The sequence below is a fragment of the Sciurus carolinensis genome, chromosome 9, assembly GCF_902686445.1.
Source record: "Sciurus carolinensis chromosome 9, mSciCar1.2, whole genome shotgun sequence".
Taxonomy (NCBI): domain Eukaryota; kingdom Metazoa; phylum Chordata; class Mammalia; order Rodentia; family Sciuridae; genus Sciurus; species Sciurus carolinensis.
This window is the reverse complement of record NC_062221.1, coordinates 47,770,117-47,787,698: the sequence shown is the minus strand read 5'-3', so window position 1 is coordinate 47,787,698 and position 17,582 is coordinate 47,770,117. Positions and strand designations below refer to the sequence as shown.

Genomic DNA, 17,582 nt, shown 5'->3' with positions numbered 1-17,582 from the left:
TTGTTGATCATTTTTATAATCATCCTTTGAATTCTTCATCTGATAATTTGTCCACTTCAGTATCTTTGGAGTCAGTAGCTGGTGAATTAGAAATGTTAGGTGGTGTTATATTTTCTTTTCTTTTCTTTTTTTTAATGTATTTTTTTGTCTTTGTATTGGGATTTGGGCATCTGAAGGGTTGGGTTTTTCTTTCATTCTTATGCATTGAACCCTTTTAGAGCATAGCTGTCTGTTAGCAAAGTGTTGTGGAATATGAGGTTGTCATGACTTGTTCAACATATTTCCAAGTAGATTTTGTAGTATAGTTCCCTGGCTAGTTTTTTGGTAGTGATTAGTGTACTTTTATGTATTGTGTGTTGTTTCAGGGCTTGAGTATCCCACTTTGTATCTAGATCTCAAAAGTGTGGGTCTTTCTGTAAATAAGGTAATTTTGTTGTGTACACTAGGGTATACTCTTCTGAATAGTCTTCTAGATTTAACAACTCTTGTTTTTTTAAAGGGTAATATAGAAGCAATATAGATTTGAGACCTTTTGTAGGTGTGATGTTCATTCATAGTCTTTGTATTATTTCTCTTTGTTCTTCCTGTAGGTGTAGGTGTCTGTGAGTGGGACTTCAGGAAACCTCCCCACCCCCAGCCTCTTTTTATTTGGATCCTTGTGAGATCAGTTTGAGGTTTTGTGACCCTATACTTTTAAAATTTTTAATATTTTTTTTTAGTTGTCAATGAACCTTTATTTTTTATTTATTTATATGTGGTGCTGAGAATTGAACCCAGTGTCTCACACATGCTACACAAGAGCTATCACTACACTTGCTGTCACATGTGTAGTACACATGCTATCACTGAGCTAGAACCTCAGCCTCCTATTCTTTTTGTTAAAAGTATTGTTGAAGTTCAAGTAGAGTTGTGTTGTATGTGGAACAAAGCATGCTGTTTCATGATGAAAAATCTGTTATGCTCCTTACATAAACTTATTTTTTAATATATTTGTGTTCTAGATAAATACATAAATTAGTAACTGTTTAAATACACAAATTATAGACTGAAGGAAAAAATTCCAAGTAATGTATTAATATGAAGTAAATTCTGATTAATAGTAACTTAAATATATAATTAAGTACATGAAGTTAATATTACATGTTTTCTATTTGTATTTAAATCAATATAAACAATAACATGATTATGAAAACAGTTTTTATTTTATGTTTTTGACCACATTCCAGTAGAATTTACAAAGTGTTATCTTTTAAGGTATCAGCTAAGTTTAGTGGCTCATGCCTGTAATGCCAGCAGCTTGTGAGACAGAGGCAGGAGGAGTTTAATCCCCAGCAACCCTCATTCCTAAAGAGTATTTAAAGTAGATTCTCATATGTGATCTCTTTCCTGCCCCCAAACTTGATGTTTAGCTTGGCCATTTGTTTCATTATTTGTATTTAGGATTTAGAATATTTGATTAAAGTGAGATACATTCTTACCTTTTTCCTTTTATATGTAACTATGTTTGAAGAACAACCAGAACCATGGTTCATCTTAACGGTTTTAAACAATATAAGCAAATAAATGTGTAGTTAACATTTTGGAGATCATGTCAAAGGACCATAGAGAGATAGCCTTTCTTCTGTTTTTAAAACTTCAAATAGTACTCTAGTACATGGATTTACTGTAGCTGTCCAGAGTTGGGTGTTTTAGTTGAATACATAAATGTGTATTTAATTTTTACTCATTGTGATAAATATCCTTCAGACTTTTAGTCTTACATTTCTTCCAACAGTGTATGAGGAAGCATGTTCATTTGCTTTCATGAAGTATAGTGGGGACTTTATTGAGATGTATAATGTAAGTGGTGGATGAGAAATAGTATCTCATTTTTTTCACCTTTTTTTGTAATTGTTTTAGTTTTGTTAGCTATCTCCCCCTCCATATTTCTTTTCTTTTTTTTTTTTAAATTTGTTTTTATTGTAAACAAATGGGATACATGTTGTTTCTGTTTGTACATGGAATAACAGCATACCATTTGCGTAATCATACATTTACATAGGGTAATGATGTTTGATTCATTCTGTTATTTTTTCCTCCCCCCTACCCCTCCCACCCCTCTTTTCCCTCTATACAGTCCCTCCTTGCTCCATTCTTCCCCCCCTCCCACCCCCCATTATGTGTCATCATCCACTTATCAGTGAGATCAATTGTCCTTTGGAGTTTTGAGATTGGCTTATCTCACTTAGCATGATATTCTCCAATTTCATCCATTTGCCTGCAAATGCCATAATTTTATTATTCTTTATAGCTGAATAATATTCCATTGTATATGTATACCACAGTTTCTTTATCCATTCATCAATTGAAGGACAGCTAAAAATTTGTTATGCCTGACAGTAGATTGCATGTTGACACATCATACATAAATGGAGTATAACTTCTCATTCTTTTGGTTGTACATTATGTAGAATTACACCGGTCATGTGTTCATATATGTACATAGGGTAATAAAGTCTTACTCATTCTAATATCTATCCTTCCTACCTGTATAAGCTCTCCCCTCCCTTCACTCCCCCCTGTCTAATCCAAAATACCTCGATTTTTCCCTAGCAGACCCCCCCACCCCCATTGTGAATTATCATTCACATATCACAGAAAGCATTCGGCCTTCCGTTTTTTGGGGATTGGCTCATATCTCTTAGCATGATATTCTCTAGCTCCATCAATTTACCTGCAAATGCCATAATTTCATTCTTCTTTCATGGTGAGTCATATTCCATTGTGTGTATACACCACATTTTCTTTATCCATTGAAGAGTATCTAGGTTGATTCCATAGTTTGGCTGTTGTGAATTGAGATCCTATAAACATTAATGTGACTGTGTCACGTAGTATGCTGATTTCAAGTCCGTTGGGTATAAACCAAGGATTGGAATACCTGGATCAAATGGTGGTTCTATTCCGTTTTCTGAGGAATCTCCATACTGCTTTCCATAATGTTTGTACCAATTTGCAATCTCACCAGCAATGTATGAGTATACCTTTTCCCCCACATCCTTGACAACATTTATTGTTGCTTGTCTTCTTGATTTTTGCCATTCTGACTGGAGTGAGATGAAATCTCAGTGTAGTTTAGTTTTGATTTGCATCTCTCTAATTGCTAGAGATGTTGACCATTTTTTCCTATATTTGTTTATCAGTTGTATTTCTTCTGTGAATTCTGTTCAGTTCCTTAGCCCATTTATTGATTGAATTATTTTGTGTGTGTGTGTTTTGAGTTCTTCATATATCCTGGAGATTAATGCTTTATCTGAGGTGCATGTGGTAAAGATTTTTTCCCATTCTGTAGGCACTCTCTCATATTATTGATTGTTTCCTTTGCCGAGAAAAGAAGCCTTTTAGTTTGAATCCATCCCATTTATTGATTCTTGATTTTTTTTTTTTTTTTTTTTTGTGCTTTAGGAGTCTTGTTAAGGAAGTCAGTTCCTAAACTGACATGAAGATTTGACAAGAAGATTTGGGCCTACTTTTTCTTCTGTTAAGTGCAGATTCTCTATTCTAGTGCCTAAGTCTTTTATTACTTTGAGTTGATTTTTGTGCAGAACAAGAGATAGAGGTTTAATTTTTTGTTTGTTTGTTTCATATGGATTTCCAGTTATCCCAGCACCATTTGTTGAAGGGGCTATCTGTTCTCCAGTGAATGTTTTTGGCTCCTTTGTCTAGTTCGAGATAATTCTATTTATGCAGGTTTGTCTCTGTGTCTTCTGTTGGGTATCTACATGTCTGTTTGCCTGCCAATACCATGCTGTTTTTGTTACTGTGGCTCTGTAATATAGTTTAAGGTCTGGTCTTGTGTTGTGTCTTGTTTTACTTTTGTTGCTAAGGATTGCTTTGGTTATTCTGGGTCTGTCTTTTTTTTTTCCAAATGAATTTTGTGATTGCTTTTTCTATTTCTATGAAGAGTGTCATTGGGATCTGAATAGGAATTGCATTAAATTTGTATAGCACTTTTGGTAGTATGACCATTTTGACAATATTAATTCTACCTAAGAGCATGGGAGATCTTTCCATCTTCTAAGGTCTTCAATTTCTTTCTTCAGTGTTCTGCAGTTTTCATTGAAGTGGTCTTTCATGTCTATTTTTAGACTGATTCCTAAATATTTAAATTTACTTTTTTTTTTGAGACTGTTGAGAATGGGGTAGTTTTCCTAATTGCTCTTTTGGTGGATTCATCACTGATGTATAGGAATGCGTTTGATTTATGGGTGTTGATTTTGTATCCTGCTACTTTGCTAAATTTGTTTTTGAGTTGTAGAAGTTTTCTGGTGGAATTTTTTGGATCTTCTAAATATAGGATCATGTCATGAGTAAATAGTGATAGTTTGAGTTCTTCTTTTCCTATTCATATCCCTTTAATTTCTTTCTGTCTAATTGCTCTGGCCAGAGTTTCCAGGACTATGTTGAATAGAAGTGGTGATAAACAGCATTCTTGTCTTGTTCCAGTTTTTAGGGGGGGATGCTTTCAATTTTTATGCATTTAGAATGATGTTGACCTTATGTTTAGCATTTATAGCTTTTACAATATTGAGGTATGTTCCTATCTTTAGTTTTTCTAGTCTTTTGAATAAGAACATGTGCTATATTTTGTGAAATGTTCTTTCTGTGTCTATTGAGATGAGCATATGATTCTTGTCTTTAAGTCTGTTGATGTGGTGAATTACATTTGTTGATTTCCATATGTCGAACCAACCTTGCATCCCTGGAATGAACCCCACTTGATCATGGTACACTATCTTTTTAATATGTTTTTGTATGCAATTTGCCAGAATTTTATTGAGAATTTTTGCGTATATGTTCACGAGGGATATTGGTTTAAATATTTCTTTCCTTGATGTGTCTTTGTCTGGTTTTGGTATCAGGGTAATACTAGCCTCAGGAAAGGTTCCCTCCCTTTCTGTTTTATGGAATAATTTGAGGAGTATTGATGTCAATTCTTCTTTGAAGGTCTGGTAGAACTTGGCTGAGAATTCCTATGGTCCTGGATTTTTCTTGGTTTGTAGGCTTTTCATGTCCTGTTCTATTTCATTGCTTGAAATTGACCTGTTTAAATTGTGTATGTCCTCCTGATTCAGTTTGGGTAGGTCATTTGTCTCCAGAAATTTGTTGATGTCTTTGAGATTTTCTATTTTATTGGAGCATAAATTTTCAAAATAGTTTCTAATTATTTTCTGTATTTTAGTAGTCCCTTGTGATACATCCTTTTCATCACAAATTTTAGTAATTTGAGTTCTCTCTTACTCTTCATTAGCATGGCTAAGGTTTTATCAATTTTATTTTTTCAAAGATCCAACTTTTTGTTTTGTCAGTTTTTTGAATTATTTTGTTTCACTTTCCTTGATTTCAACTCTGATTTTACTTATTTCCTATCTTCTGCTTTTCATGTTGATTTGTTTATTTTCTAGGGCTTTGAGATGTAGTATTAGGTCAATTTATTTGTTGACTTTCTATTCTTTTTATGAATGAGCTCAATGCAGTGAACTTTTCTCTTAACACTGCCTTCATAGTGTCCCAGAAATTTTGATATGTCATATGGGTATTCTCATTTACCTCTTAAGTATTTTTTAATTTCAAAATCCCTGATTTTTTCTGCTATCCATTCATCATTCAGTAGTGTATTATTTAGTCTCCAGGTGTTGAAGTACATTCTATTTTTTATTTTATTGTTGGTTTCTTATTTTGTTCCATCATGATCTGCTAGAACGCAGGGTATTATCTCTCTTTTCCTTTTGTATTTGCTAAGAGTTGCTTTTTGACATAAGATGCGATCTATTTTAGAGATGGATCTATGTGCTGCTGAGAAGAAAGTGTATTAATTCATTGATGGATGAAATATTCTATATATGTCTGTTAAGGCCAAATTATTGTTTATATTATTTAGTTCTGTAGTTTTTTTTGTTTAGTTTTTGTTTGGAAGATCTGTTCAGTTGTGAGAGCTGTTAAAGTTAGCTAGTTTTATTGTGTTGTGGTCTATTTGCTTCTTGAAATTGAGAAGGTTTTGTTTGATGTAAGTAGATGCTCTCTTGTTTGTGGTGTAAATGTTTTTGATCTTCTTGTCTTGTAGATGTATAATTCCCTTAAGCAGTATGAAATGTCCTGCTTAGTTCCTTTTAGCTAACTTTGGCTTGAAGTCCAATTTATCCGATAGGAGGATATAAACACCTGCTTGTTTACATGGTCCTATGAGTCTGATTTACATAATTTCATGTTTTAGAACTATTTATATGTCTTTTTCTTTGAATTGTTACAAAGATAAATTTTTATCTTAAAATGTGGAAATCTTGTCAACCTTTTTGATCAATGCCTCAACCCTTCGGTTTTTTCTTGGTGTTTTTTTTTTTTTTTTTTTTGGTAGCTGTTTTGAGTTTGATTCTCACAGAATTAGACCCTTGAGTGTAACCTTTTTTTTTTTTTTTTAAGTGATTTTAGAAATCTCCAGTGAGAGCAGAGAAGAGAAAGACAGCATTCTAAAGAGGTTATTTTTTGAGGCAGTTGAGGTTCAACTCAAGCGAATGCCCTGATGGCCTACATACAAAGTTCCTTTGAGTTATTCCACTCAAGGGGCAAGGATGTCTGGGGTATTTTGTCTACCAGCCTCTTTATTTATTGGTGAGGTAATGCTTTCTGGAGGGCACTGCATCAGCTCCTCCTCCGTGACCTGACCTTTGGCCAGTGAAGATTCAGGTAGTTTGTAATGAGAAGTTAACCTTTTCTTCAGAAGAGTTGAGTGCTGAGGGGATATGGCCTAGACACTGCCAACCTCTGCTGTGTCTGAGAATATTCCATTTATTTGGCAATTACATTACTTAGTGAAAGTTAGTAAATCACCTACTACATTCTTAAGCTTCTTTGTATTTTTTAAACATCTTTTCTCCCAAAATTTGATTATTCTTAAAAGAACTGATAAAGTAAGTTATGGCTTGCCACTTTGAGAGTAAGACTCAAAAGTATTGTGTCCCAGTGAAGAGGTAGCTAGCTACCAAGAAACAGTTTGCTGCATATTGAGGAACCGGTAATCTGTTCTTTTATTGTCTGCCTCTTAATTGTATCATGTATAAATCAATTTTTTCTACTTGTAGAAAAGTTCATTGTCACTTATTTGTTATTTCATGTGTGACTTTGAAGTGGCATGAACTGTGATGAATGAAAATGCAGTATGCATAACATTTTGTGAAGTATTCATCCTAATTTTAAGCCTCTGAGGAGCTCATTTTTAAAATCAACAATATGGTTATATTGAAGAATATAAGTCTGTAGGGTTTTACTTTTTTTTTTAACTTTTTAATGAAAAGGGCATGCACAAAATGGAATTGTATTTAATAATCCCATTTCTTTGTTGTTAGATGATCTGAGTCTGAAATAACAGAAGTCTAAAATAGAACCTGAGATTTTAGGGTATCACTTAAAAGACAAACCCCCGATATTTTCAAGAATTCAGTCCTTACATTAAATTGTGATAAATTGCTATTGTTATCTTCATGCTTTGAATAATTTTAATGGAGTAATATTAAAACAAAACAGGTTTTATTACTGAGCATTATCTGCATATTTTTAAGTTTTTCTGACTTCTCAAACTCTCCATACTATTTCAAAATTGGATTTTATTCCATGCTCTGTAAAAGGCCCAACACTTTCAGCACCATTGTACAGTTTGTGTATGTGTATATGCAAGATAGAATACTCATATTGAGACAGGTTGGCTCTTCTTTATTGTTGGTTCTCTTCCCCCACCCTTTTACCTATATAACTAGACCCTGTTCATCCAGTGTGGTAGCCATAGCAATATTGAGCCATAGCATGTTGAGACTGGGAAATGTAGCTAGTGAGAATTGATATTCAGTATCAATATAAAATGCTTGTTAAAGTTTGAAGGCTTAATATAGAAAAAGGGAAAACATCTAATTGTAAAATGTTATAGCAGGATTACTCCCCCTCATTAGTAGGGAATGTTCTAAGACATACCTTGGAAGCCTGAAACTGGATAGTACCATGCTCTGTATACTGTATTTTTCTTAAAGTTTACTTATGAATTAGGCACAGTAAGAGATTAACAGTGACTAATAAACTTGTAACAATTTAGTATAATAAAAGTTATTTACAATTTATGAGTTTGTATTTGGATTTTTCCATTTAATATTTTCAAGGCGTGATTGACTATGGGTAAACTAAGCTTGCTTAAGAGGGTACTACTGTATAAGAAATGATAATACTCTGGATATATTGGGTTAAATAAAATATATTACTAGAATAAATTACACCTTTTTTTTTTTCCATGTGGTTACTAGAATACTTACAATTTACATATGTGGTTTTGCATTGTGGCTTGTGTTACATATCTTTTGAAAGGTGGTGTTCTAGACCTTGCTAATTACAACTACCTGACCTTTCAGTTTTCCCTTCTCTGCTGGAAACCAGTAAACAGAACATCAAAAAATTTGGATAATGCTAATATTTGGGGAAGCCTGAATGACCCTCTCGAGGATTCCTGAAATTCGATTCTTCAGATATATTGTAAAACTAAGTTCTCGTTACACACTGAATCTACTAATTTTACAGATGGGGAACTAGTGCGTAGAGAAGCAATGCCATCTCATATACTTTGTCACAGTTACTGAACCAAGACTTGCATCAGATCTCATTTTCAGTTTTAACATTCTTTTAAGTTCTGCATCAGACAGTGTTCTTCAGAGGTGAAATGTGAGAGCTTTCATTGGACCTCAGGAGAGCTCAGAATGATAGGGATGAAAGCATCTTGGTGACGAGTCTCTAGTTTTGTATCATTATTGTTAAAAACTAAATATACAACTTATTATTTCAGGAAATTTCTTTTATTAAAACTTAGAATTTTGTTCTCACCTATTTGTATTCTCTTATCTAGGAGGATAATTTATTTTGAGTGTTACTTTCCTTTTTCTGTACTCTGTTATCCATTTGTTCCATGTTTTTTTCCAGTTGTAAAGTTTCCATTTGTTTCTTATAGTTTCTACTTTGGAGAACATCTCTTTTCTGTCATTTCAAATGTCTTCTGTTTGATAATTCTCACATCTGGATCTTCTCAGGTTGTCATGTATTTTTGTCAGAATTGGTCAGCTTTCCCTGGATCTTTTGTGTGTGGATTAATTTTGGATTGTAGTGTCTGTAGGTAATATTAATTTTTAAAAAAATTAAAGTAGTGATGTAGATGGTCTGGCTTAGACTACAAATTTTTGAGTTTATTTTTGTTTAGTTTTTCTGTTTTTCTGGGGATTGAACCCAGGGCCTTGCACATATGAGTCAAATACTCTACCTTTGAACTACGTCCTTGGCCCCGCCCCGGACTTTTAAGTTTTGTCTCACTTGTGGGCAATAGTCCATTATCAGTTCAGTTTTCAAAGCCTTTGCTATCCTTTACTATGCTGCTTCGGGGTCTACTCCTTTAATGTGTCCCACAGGGCTTAGTTAGGCACTTGAACTGTGACTTGCATCTTCAGTTCTGCAGACCTGACCAGTGCTATAAGAAGCATATGCTCTATACAGACTTTGGGACTTACTTTGGTTCATATACAGAATTATAGGATCCCCTTTTGAATCCCTCCAGCCTGGATGTTATCTCATACTCAGAGACCTTATTTCCTGGTTTAGTTTGGGTCTTTTTATTGAAAAGAACTTAGTCAAAATATCGAGAGTGGGAAAAACACGACAAAAAGGTATGTCAGTTCTGTGTTTTAACAGTTGTGTTCAGAAGAACAGTAGAGTTTTAATTCCAGAAAAAGTATACTGTCTTCTATGGGACAAAACCTCCCACAAATATGATCATAGTCCCTGAACCTATGAAAAAACAAGCATTATGAGGATTCTGTGGAACAAACCAAATACAAGTATAAAACAGACTGGAATGGATTCTTTAAAGAAGTATTGGAACTTCCAGTTTTAGTGCCTTTTTGCCTAAGGTTAGGGTTCTGTTGGCAGAGAAATCAGAAGAGTTTGGAATTAACACAGTGGCTGCAGAGTTATGGAGTTGTGCGGGAGAAAGGAGTGAGACATCTCAGAAAACCACAAAGGTGTTTATACGTTGCTGTCAATGTGACTGATGCTTAATGTGCATTCTAGAGAATGAATAAACAGATCTGAAAACTTTTGAGCAATCGAAAAGAACAAACTTGATACCTGCAACAACTTGGATTCATGTCAAAACATTGTGTTGATTGAATATATATAGTCTTAACACAAAGCCAGATATAATGTATGATTCCATATATATGACATAATAAAAATCTAATCTGTTCTGTTTGGAGATATGGAAGAGACAAAACTAATTTATGCTGGGAGAAAAAAAAAGTGGTTGGCAGGGGTAGGGAATGTACATTTTGAAGTTTACGAGGCCGATGGAAACATTCTGAATTTTGGTAGGGATTTCAGTTAGGTATATGCATTTGGCAGACTCATTGAATGGTATAGCTAATATGTGTTCACTGTATTTTATGTACATTTTTTCTTTAAATAATGTTTTAAAAATATTTAATCACGTCATTGATGATGGACAAGCTGAAGTAATCATGGGGGAAGTATTCTGATGACAGACTTTGATGGATGTGATAAACACTAGGAAATGTTAATTTTAAAGTCTAATTGGTTGCTTTGTAAATATTTTTTCCGTATGTTTGAAAATTTTCATAAATATAAAACTAAAGTGAGTCGGTAGTTTTCTTCTAAATGTTTTTATGGCATTCGTCAAAATGGATATTTTTTAAATTTGAGAATAGTTTAGACTTCTTCAGTGAAGTGTTTCTGCTTGTGCACCAATTCTGAACTACTTAGGATGCAGATAGAAATATAAATAAAATTGAAGATGAAACATATCTAGATAACAATTCATTTGCAATAGTCCTCTGTAACCATATATTGATTTTTCAAGATTTCCTTTATCCATGGTCAAACACAATCTGAAAATATTAAATGGAAAATTGCAAAAACAAACAATTCATAAGTTTTAAATTATGTGCCATTCTGAATAATGTGATGAAATTTTGAGCTGTGGTATTCTGTCCCATCTAGTATCTTGATAATTTCTTTGTATCTTTTCTGTATATGCTCTCCACTCATCATTCCCTTAGTAGCCTTTTGGGTTATTGGATTGACTGCTGCTGCATCATAGTGCTTTTATTTAAGTACCCTTTATTTTTACTTGTTAATGACCCCAAAGTACAAGAGTAGCGATGCTGACAAATTGGATGTGTATTATATTTCCTTTATGTGAAAGGTGGAAAGTAAGGCAATTCGAGAGAGACCACATTCATGTAACTTATGTTGCAGTATATTGTTATAATTGTTCCAATTTATTAGTTATTACTGATTTCTTATTGTATCTTTTTTTTTTTTTTTTGCAGTGCTGGGGATTGAACCCAGGACCTTGTGCTTGAGAGGCAAGCACTCTACCAACTGAGCTATATCCCCCGTCCACTTATTGTATCTTATTTACAAACTAAAGTTATAGTTAGTGTTATGAAAAATATAGTATGTATATGATTTGGTGCTATCTGCTATTGCAGGCCCATTGGCGGTTCTAGAGTGCATCCTTGATAGACACGGGGGGAACTACTATAGTTCAGAGTGATAACTCAAAGACTGATTAAGATTATACATTTGGGGCTGGGGATATAGCTCAGTTGGTAGAGTACTTGCCTCGCATGCACAAGGCCCTGGGTTCAATCCCCAGCACCACCCCTCCCCGCCCCCCCCCCCCCCAAAAAAAAAAAAAGATTAGACATTTGGAGGGGATGGATACATAGAGTATTCTCAAATTCTGGTATCATCAACAGGTGATGTCATCCCTTGGTCTGCTTATTTTGAATACATTTTTTAAAAATGCTATTACAGGAAATGATTAGATTCTCTTCCTACTCTTTTAATTGCCCAGTTGTCATTTGTGAAATATGGTTTAAGACATCTCTTAGTGTGTTGTATTTATTTTTCAGGAAAAAATGCTATTTGGATTTTTATGTTAGAATTGTTAGCCAGTTTGAAATGACTAGATTGTGTTTTAAAAAAATAATTTGTTATTTAGAAATACAGTAACTATTGATAACTTGGTGATTTGAAAAGCAGATTATCACTGTTCAGGGTTTTGTGGTTCTTTTATAAAGTTTTGAGAGATACAAGTATAGTGCTATTAAATATAGTGCTATAGAATCTAATTTTATCCTTGCTAATTTACTCTTAGGAAAGTTATACTGGTAGATTGGGTTATAATGAAGTGGTACAGCATTTACCTAGCATAGGGTGACATCCTGGATTTGTTCCCAGGATCACCAAAAAAGAAGAGGAAGAAGAAATTTAGTTCGGAACTATCAAGTGGGTTTCACACTCATGTTAGTACTAATTGTTTAGATAAATTCTCCTTACGCTACTTATCTTGGTACCAGTGTCTTTTCTACAGGAGAATATTTTACCAGTCTATCAGTCAATCTTCAATTTTTTGCAGCAACTGCTTAACATCTGTATATTATTGACTAAAGAAAATAATTTTCATAATATCTGTACTTATTATTAACTATCTTAATGTTTAAGTCTCTTTGAAAAAGTATGTGGGAGGTAAGATATATGGAAAAAACAGCTGAAAATAGCTCACAACCAAAATAGAACCTGAAAGTATCATTTCTGCTATTTGCCGTGAAATATGATGTTATTTAGTCAGTCCATTAGGATTATAAGTCATAATACCCAAACTAAAATGAAAACTATGCAGTGTAAATGAAAGTTTTGTTTAGAGATTTTTATCTCAGGAACATGTAGATATCACAAACATTTAAAGTCTAGACATGAATAAATTTCATTCCCATCATGGTTACTTTATTTTTGTCTTTGTTCCTACCAACCAGAGAGAAATTTTATTAGTGACTCTGAATATTATGTTATTATATTATATATTGCCAAGGTAAAATAGTCAAGTGACTGAGAAATGAAATTATGTATGTGCCAAGTTATTTTAAAACCCTTTAGATAATTTGCATTAACACAAATCTTAAACAATTTTTTCTTTTCATTAAATGTTGCATTATATTTTAAAAATAATTGAGTGAATTTTTGACACATTCTATGAGAGTTCCAAATCTACCAGGTAAAAACTTTTTTATTAACATAAGCTCTAAGTAAATAAATAAATGTAAAATAGAACATCAGCTTAGCTTTGAACTTAAAACTAATGGTTAAATTTGCTAGTCCATGGAGGATTAGCTAGAGCCAGTCAGTTAATTATATCCTGGAAGTTGCAGTTAGAAAACCACCAGTTTTGAGGGACCAAAGCTTACTATTTGTTACCAATAGAAACTTGATATATTTTTTTTAACATAGAAAACTAAAACACAAGGACATCTTCTATCTTGTTATGTTTCTATGTATTACCTAAAACAGATCATGTTTTTCAATTAGTTGTGTTGTCAGAAAGAGAAGCCGGGCTGTATTTTGGGGGAGCTAGTTAGAAAAAAAATGTCATGCATAGGGAAGATACAGTCATTAACACAGAAGGATATTGCAAGCATAAGTATTGTTTTATTGCATATCAAAAATTAATCATTTAATTTAATAATTTTCTTGTCATCTTTATTCTTTATCCAGTTAACTTAATCAGGGACAGTTATAAGGTACTTTATTACTTAAAGTAAGAACTAGCCCAGAGTTGTTTCTGTTCCATTTTGTAGATTCACTTGGACATTCTGTCTGGCCAAAAGTAAGTCTTTTCAGGTCATAATTTGGTTACTCATTACTAATCCTGCTTAGATGATATTATTAACAGGACTGGAATGTCCTGGAAACTGTTGTAGCAGTTAAAAGTTATAAAGCAAGTCGCTTCTTATTACAACTAAAATTTTTATGTCCTTTTTATAATCTGAAAATTATTATCCCTTTTCCTGTCTGCTCTTTCACCTAACAGAAATCCTACATTTTATTGCTTCTTTCCAAATTAATCTATAGATTTATTCATTGTTAAAGCTAGAGGAAACCCTTGCTGATTATAGTGGTCTCCCTTTATCCACGGAGAAACATTTCAAGACGTGCTGGATGCCTGAAACCCAGGTAGTACTGGTCACTAGAATATATCTTATGCTTTTCCCTGTAAATACAATACCTGTGATAAACTTTAATTCATAAATTGGGCACAGTAAAAGGTTAACAGTGATAAATTTTAAAAAATGATAATTATAATATTGTAATATAAGTTTATAACTTAGCAGTTTTTACTTCTGTATTTTCCATTTAATATTTTTTGGGGCATGATTGTGGGTAAGTGAAACTGTGGAAAGGGAGATGTGTATAAGGGGGATTACTATATCTAATTCAGTGCCCTCATTTTACAGATGAGGAAACTAAGACCTTAGACTAGAACAGAGGTCTCCTGACTCAGTCCACTGTTTATATTACATCATGCTGCTTGATGTTTGTATTTATGGAACTCAGCAACATCATATACAGGGTGAGCTTTTTTTTTTTTAATTAATTAATGAACACAAAAGTGATTTGCTGTTCCCACCAGCTGCTGTTCTTCATTTCTTCATTTTCCTTTTATACTGATAGCTATTTTAACCCTTTATGAAGTCTAATAACTTCTTTTTGGGCTTTCAAAATTTTTACCTAAAGAGCTTTACATACTAGCTTGGGATATAGTAAAGTGGTTGAGTACTTGCCTGCTGTCTGTGTTCCACCCCCAGCACTAAAATCAAAGAACAATAAACAAAAGCATCTTAAAGCTTTGGGCATTTTTCTTTTCTACTATTTTTAAGGGTTATTATACTCTTATTAAATTAAGATGACTTCTTGGTAACTACTGCAGTATTACCAGGCACTATAGTAATAGCAGATTCAAATTTATAAGAGGAATGATTTGGAGAAGCTTATATTAGATTTATAAAATGAATTACAAGTACAGTAATGTGGATAATATCTGAGAGCAGATCTGATAGCAGATATGAGAATACTTTTTAAAAAAATGGAAAATACCAAGAAATATCTGTGAACAGTGTGACATAATTGCAATTAAAAATGGCCTATTCTTTGAACTTATGGATTTAAATATTTGTTTAATTTTGAATTATTTTCTGTATTGATGCTCAAATTGACAAGACCCTAGTGGTTTGGAGTAGTTTATCTTCTTTCTGAATTGACAAGTGTTGATGGTTTTCATAGGTAACTTAGATTTTGTTTTTTCAAATTCTCATAGTAAGTTCATGATTTGCAGGTTTCATTTTCACCTCTTTATTATTAGTCTGGGTTCTTCAGGGATACAGAGTAAATTGTGTGTGTATGAAGGGAACAGTTCTAAGGCACTTCACTTGATCATGTAATTATTAGTCTATGGGCTAGTTCTCTGTGTGGGGGGTCTACTATGGGAACTAGCTCATAGAATTATGGAGGCTAAGAAGTCCCACAGTAAGCACTCTGTAAGCTGGCGAAATCAGTGAAGCTGGTAGTGTGATTCAGTCCAGTCTAAATGCCTCAGGGCCAGAGAAACTAATGTGTATCTGAGTCTGAGGCCAAAGACATACTAACCTGCAGAATTGCTGGTGTAAGTTTTAGAGTTCAAATGCCAGAGAACCTGGAGTTCTGATGTTTAAGGTCAGGGGAAGTTGGAGGTAGCAGGGGAGAGAGTCACTCAGTGCTCACATATGTGTGAGAGTGGAAACAAGAGCAGAGACTGAGAGAAAAATAAGAATCTTTGCCTTTCCTCTACTTTTTTTTTTTTTTTTTTTTAAATCGGCCTTCAATAGATTGGATGGAGCCCCTTCACATTGGATGAGGATGGAGTTTACTTAACAGTCTACTGAAACAAAACAAAGACTAGTCTGCCTAGAAACACCCTCCGAAACCTTACCCCCAAATGATGCTTTATGTACTATATGAGAGTACCTCAATCCAGCCAACCTGAAATTAACCACCACAACCCCCTACCTTTCTTATTTTCTTTGAATTTGTGTAAACATTGCCCATCAATTAATTTTGCTTTTGTAAAAGACCAGGAATTGAAAAATATTTTAATTAATGAAAATTAACATTTTTCTTGTTTATACATTTTATATCTGTTGTTTTATGTTACTGAAATAACCATGATGTCACACTTCAAAATTTTAGTGTTAACTAAGGTACCTAGTGCTCAATACCTGTGAATACCAGATAGATTTGTTGGACAGGACTCCCATCATCATAATCATGCACTTTACAACACTTATATTTGAATATATTAAAGCTTTTATAATTCTTTGACTAATTCAGTTATTCACTAGCCATTGTAAAATGTCCCTATCCATGTACAAGTTAACTGATTGTGATCAGGTGAATTAAATAGGAGATCTAGAAAAATTATGTGACTACAATTTTCCTGTAAAGATATATCAGGGGAGAATGGTGTTGATGTTTTATTTTGACCAAGACAAAATTGCATATAAGACTTTTTTTTTTTTTTTTTTAAATACTGGAGCATGAGGGCTATATTTTATGATTTACAAAGGTTTTAAAAGTATATTTGAATCTTGCAGTGTTCTTTTTGTTTTTATTTTTTGTTATTCTGTAGTATTTCTTTGTTATTCTGTAAACAATATAGTATAATAACTATTCACACAGTATTTATATTAGGTATTACAAATAATCTAGAGATGATTTAAAATATTCAGGATAATGTGCATAGGTTATGTGCAAATACTATGCCACTTTATGTAGTAGACTTGAGCTTTGAGCATCAGCAGATTTTGGTATCCACAGCAGTCCTGGAACCAGACCCTTGCTTCAGGGATGGATATTGAGGGATGACGACTGTATTCTCAAATGCTGAGAATGATGAGGGTGAGGGTCAGGGAGTTGGGGGGTGGGTGGGAATCAAAGAATATGAATACCTGCTAAATGTGAAGATGATTTATTTATAATAAAGTTATTCAGAACCTGTAAGTCAAAAGCAAAACTTGTAACAACAGAAATCTTTTTTCTGTTTTACATTTGTGTACATATTCTTTTTCTTATACATAGATCCGTGATTATACTTTCTTGTAATATTCTTTTTTCTTTGTTTTCCCTCCCTGGCAGTTTATTGTTTAATAGCAAATGCTATGATCCTACCATTCAGCCTAGTCTTGCTAAAGTTAACCCACCTACTCAAGTGATCTTAGCTAACCCCATTTATGGTGTAAATGTACCATTATGTTATTTTGTTACTCTAGTTTTAGTGGACTTTTACATTGTTCCACCACCCTCTTTTTTTCATTAAAAAAGCAATGTTCCTAAAATGAACTTTCTTTCATAAAATTCTACTTTCATTTCTTTAGGTGGTAGGATATATGTATTGGTTAAATTATATGACATTGTAACTTGCCATTTTTGCCTGCACCCCCTGTCCCCCAAGAAAGCAATTCTGTGGTTGAATGGTTGAATTTAATGTTTTTAATGTTAATAAAAGTTATCCAGATTGTTTTCCAGAATGAATTCACATTTTCTCTTAGAATATATAGGAATAATCTTCACTCACATTCCTGCTACAAATAATCATTGTAGTTTTTAAAAATATTTATCACATTTTTTTCCTT

The 17,582-nt window shown here is 33.3% G+C and overlaps 1 protein-coding gene across 6 annotated transcripts in view; it reads left to right on the top strand.

Annotated features, from left to right (window-relative positions):
* Window positions 1–17,582, top strand: part of Tbl1xr1 (TBL1X/Y related 1) — a 158,454-nt gene that overhangs the window by 83,458 nt on the left and 57,414 nt on the right. Inside the window, exons 1-2 of one of the 6 annotated variants that reach the window (XM_047563486.1) lie at window positions 14,031–14,091; window positions 14,373–14,488. The exons of 4 other annotated variants lie outside the window; for them this stretch is intronic. The gene's annotated coding sequence lies outside the window, so the exon portion shown is untranslated. Of the gene's footprint in view, window positions 1–14,030; window positions 14,092–14,372; window positions 14,489–17,582 lie in introns of those variants that run through there. One more of the 6 variants, XM_047563485.1, reaches the window with a different exon arrangement.